Source organism: Aethalodelphis obliquidens, unplaced genomic scaffold, assembly GCF_003676395.1.
Source record: "Aethalodelphis obliquidens isolate GAN/ISIS:26980383/991018 unplaced genomic scaffold, ASM367639v1 scaffold42, whole genome shotgun sequence".
NCBI lineage: Eukaryota > Metazoa > Chordata > Mammalia > Artiodactyla > Delphinidae > Aethalodelphis > Aethalodelphis obliquidens.
The window spans coordinates 12,238,487-12,243,561 of NW_020837986.1; positions in this window are offsets into that span (position 1 = coordinate 12,238,487).

Consider the following 5,075-nt stretch of genomic DNA (forward strand, 5'->3'; position numbering starts at 1 on the left):
TTTCTTGACAGGTTGTTGTAGACTGTTTTGGTGATCTTTGCACCTAGGTTACTCATCTGTTGTAAAGAAGTCATCATTTAGAGTGTGGAGAGGAAGAAGGACTGCAGGATGTTACATTGCGAGATGTTACATTGGGAGATATCCATGCATTGCTTGGTTCTTTTATTTAAATATTTATTGATCCTGCAGTATGCATTGGTCACCTTGCTGGGTGCTGGTACAGGTGATATGACCACACAGACACTAATTCCAGACATTTCCCTTTATCTCATTTCCTTTCTCGGAAGGACAGTGGGGCATATAACACAGAGACACATTTTCTGTTACTCCTCATCCTGTTTAAAGCCCGTTTCTTTCTATGCTCTTGTGGCAGATAGTTCTGCACTTGATGATTTTGGGAGACTCTGGTAAGGAAACATTGTACATTGCTGAAATAGAGCCTGACACAGAGAGGACTTAAGGTTAGTATTTTGTTGTAACTACTGCCTTCTACCGCTTTTGGGGCGGGGGGCAAGTGAATACCTCATATGTAGATAAACCCACCCCCTTGCACATGCTTTGACTATTGGTAAGTTGCTTCTCTCACTTTGGTCACCTGTAAAGTGGGAATAAGAAGCTCTACCTCTCAGTGCTGTTGTGAGGACGAAATGACATCATGTAAAGACACCTGGCTTTGTACCTGGCACATAGGAGACACTCAGAAAACATTTGTCCTCCTGTGCCCCTGCTTTCTCCTTTTCCCCAGTGTAAGCAAGGACCCACTTATATGACCATTAAGGGAAAATATGTATCGCATAGCATTTCCTCATATTTATCTATGGAAGAATGTTCCAGAACCTACTTGTATTTCTACCTTCTCAAACTTAGAGGTTGATAGACTAGACTTAAGCAAAGAGGAGAGTGGAGGGGCCATGTGGGTAAGGCTTACCTTGACAGAGCTCTGCCTGGCACTGTTAGTGATGATTTCCTTGAGCATTTCTTGGGACAAAATTACAGCAGTGTTGACATTTTTAGGATCTGGAGGAAGGGGACTTCCAGGCACAGGGGATGTATTTTGGTTAAAGTGGGTCTAGAGGGAGAACAAGAGAAAAATCCCTGTTATCATGTGAGACTACCATCAATTTCAGTATCTTTGGAGGCCTGGCTCAGATGTTGAGGAGTGAGGTGGCCCCATGTGAGCACCCCAGTGGATGAGCATGAAGGTAAAGGGCAGTTGACCTCCCAGCCTCCATGTTGCAGGACCGTGGGGGCGTGGCGGGGTTTGTGGAGACGGAGAGAGGAGCCCCTTAGAGAGGAGGAAGCACTGCTCTCTCCAGCTGATTAGCCCTGAAGCAGACGGCTCAGTCCCCCAGACCTCTGATTTTCCAAGAGAAGCCACACATCTTCATTCTTCAGGTGAATTCCTCCATTTAAGTAGTGCTTCAAGTAACATGTGTGTGTATGCGTGTTTGTACGTAACTCACAGTTCTCCCAACCTTAGAATGACTTTCTTCTCAAGCAAGCTCAAGCAAGGCTCATCTTATCTGTGGAATTCTGGCTTCCATTGAATAATTCCTCTTCCTTTCATACGCATTTCGCTTTCTGTTTATAAAATACAGACCCCACATGGCAGGAAAAATTCAGAGAAGTATGAAGAAGGGAAAAGAGATTCTGAGTGATGGCACTGGTATTTCTCCTTTTTTTTTTTGTTTGCATAGACCTAATATAATTTTTATTTTGCTTTTGAAAAATTAACAGTACCTTCATAAGCATTACACCATTACATTTTTTGAGAATTTTCTAATCTCATGCTTGACTCAGATATTTCCTTTTTGTTCTTTTCTAGTTTTTTTTTCTTTCCCCATCATTAATATCTGTATTTCTTTGTACTTAAATATATCTATACTCAGGATGTTTAATACAGACGGATTCACAGAAGTGGGTCCAAAACCTTGCCTCTCCTCATGGCCTAGATTTGCATTCCCTGGGCGCGTGAGTCGGCACTTTCTGTTTTCTTATGTATTGTCTGTTTTGTGTCTAGACCTGTGCTGGGCACGTCCTAGTGGTCGAGAAATGGTCATCGTTGTAATGCCTCACAGGGATTGTACATTAGACTTAATGGAAGTGAATACATGGCCGGCCCCTATGGCAGGCTTTTAGGTGTTATGGTTGAAGCCTGGGAGATTCACTCTGTGGTGCCAGTGTCACGCCTTGGTCATAGTTGGCACTCAGCATTGAGTAACCAATACTAGAGCGGGGATCTGAGGGAGAGGGTATGGGGTCCCTTTGGATAGGGTGTTCGGGGATGGCCTCCATGTCAAGTGACATTTTGTATCAGATGTGTGTGATATGAAGGATCCAAATGGGTGCAGGAGGATTGGAAAGTACACAGTGTCTCAGGCAGACAAGAGCATGAATGCAGGCCTGGGGGATTTTAAACATGGTTGTTACATGATTTGTTCAGCCCCTTTTCCTTTCCCTAATTGCCTCAGGAATGAGGCTTGAATGGTGTCAGTAGCCTGCTGTGGTGCTCATCTGTATTCAGGATTTTCCAGTCTCTAGCCCAGGCTCCTTCTCACTTATTGTCTCATTTAATGGCTCCCCAAATTCTAGAGCCTATTCTCTGGGCCTCAGGTTTTTCCTATAAATTAGGGAAGGCCCAGTTCTCTGTTAGGTTCCTACCACTCGATGTTTTGTGATTTTGTACGTCCTGTTATGATCATGCTGTGGTATTCCCACAACTTTACAATGCAAGAGTGTGGGAGAGGGAGGCGATTTTGACTGATGGGATGGTTAATGCCTGAAGTCGGGGAGTAGGGGCTGGGGTGGGAATTGGGCTGGGTCCCTGCCTTCAGGCTCAGCATTTTGCTGCAGGGCCCTCCCCAACTTCACTGCTCTCATACTGTGAACCTCAGCTACAGTTTCAGTTGCCAAAGGTCCCATTTTGGAATTGGCTGGAATGTTAGATGCATAGAACAAATGACATTGACCTTTTCCAGAGGGCAGAACCTAGGCAGAACCTATACATGATGATAAGCAGAAGACAAAACCCAACTGTCCTGGGTCTTATTTTTCTTGGACATTTGAGGGAAATGGAATCATCTTTTAGGTGAAATTTGTGACACCTGTTGGTGGGTGAACTTTGATTTCAGTGCATCCATTGATTCTTTGGACCCAGAGAATGAACCCAACTCCAGAGGTCGGGAAGGGGCACATCAGGGATGCAACCTCTGACGGCCCTTGGGACCTCCCAGTTCTTAGTGTCTCTGTCCTTTAGCTTTAGGAGGTGGGGCAGCCTTTGAATTCTGCTAATCCAGGATCCGTGGGAAGGTGTTTCATGCAGGTGTGGTTTCTCAGGCTGGGCACAAGGACAGTGCTTGTTCCCAAGCTCTAAGTGATTTGACCTGCTGACTCTTGAAGGAGAGGGCCCTTTCAAGGTTGGCCAAGGCTTGGCTGGTATCACAGTTGCAGGTCATAAGGCAGGGACGAATTCTTAATGACCTCTGTGTGAAGAGGTCTTAATAGGCCCGGCTGAGCCACACTTGTCTTGGTTGGCATCAGGATTATGACCTTTCATAGGTTTTTTTTTTTTTTTTGGCAGTACGCGGGCCTCTCACTGTTGTGGCCTCTCCCGCTGCGGAGCACAGGCTCCGGACGCACAGGCTCAGTGGCCATGGCTCACGGGCCTAGCTGCTTTGCGGCATGTGGGATCTTCCTGGACCGGGGCACGAACCCGCGTCCCCTGCATCGGCAGGCGTACTCTCAACCACTGCACCACCAGGGAAGCCCCAATCCATTGATTTTTGAAAGTCGTAGATCATTATAGAAGACACTATAAAATGTATACAGTAAAAATGAAAGTCCAACCCAACACTTCTTCCCCTTTTCTCCTAAATCCTATTCTCAGGGGTAACCACTATTGACATTTTGGAGTATATCCTGACAGACTGTTTTCTACACACATAGAAGAATGAATAGATGGGAACATTCTAACCAGATGGTCCTGCACCTTGTTTGTTCCTCTCAACATCAGTACATATAGAACAACCCCTTTCTTTTAAACAGCTGCATAGAATTCCACCTTATATAGCCATTACCTGACTTATTTTACCAATTCCCTATTGATGGACACCTAGGTTAACTTTATTTTTCACCCTGTAACAAGTGAAGCTGCAAAGAACACCCTTGCACATGTACCCTCATCCACTGGTGTAAGAATTTCTGTAGACATGGAATCACAGGGTTCACTTCTAGTCTCAGAGCTGCCACACCTGTGTGGAAAGGATGGAACAGTATGGGGAGGCAGGAGCCCTGGCTCCAGTCCTGATCCTACCTGCTGGGTGACTTGGGAAAGTCATTTTCCCTATCTGGGCCTTGGTTTCTCCATGTTAATAATGGAGCAATAACATTAGATCTCTTCCAGGTATAGATCTTGGGATTTCATATTTCAGTGTTTACTGAGCACACCCTGTGTACCCTTCAGAGAGTATACTGTTTATAGTCCCCGTCCCCAAACTGGAGAGACAGTGAACACACAAAGTTAAATAAATGAACACACACAAATATACATATGTGTGTATATGTATATATACAACTTCACATATAACTTTACTCATACACACAGTGAGATCAGTATTTCGAAGGGAACAGAGTAGAAAGAGAGAGAGGGTTTTGGGTGAGGGAGAGAGAAAAGGCTTACTTTAGATATTTACATGTGGTGGTCAGGGAGCAGCTCTCTGAGGTGATGACATTCGCACAGAGACCAACAGTGGAGAGAAGAGTGTTCCAGGCAGGGAGACAGCATGTGCAAAGGCCCTGAGGTGAGCACCAGCCCATCCTGTGTGGCTGGAGCATAGTGGGTGAAGAGACAGAGCTAGAGAGGTGGGCAGGAGCCAGATCTCACGAGGCCCTGGGGCTGCAGAGAGGAGACTGGACTTTATTCAGAGCACGATGAGCTGCTGGGGGCTTCTGAGCAGTGATCTATCTGTATTTCTCCCTCATGTGATGCCCTCATCGACCCTGGGAACTTGCTCTTCCCGTTGACTTCTGTGTGTGTGTGTGTGTGTGTGTGTGTGTGTGTGTGTGTGTGTGTGTGT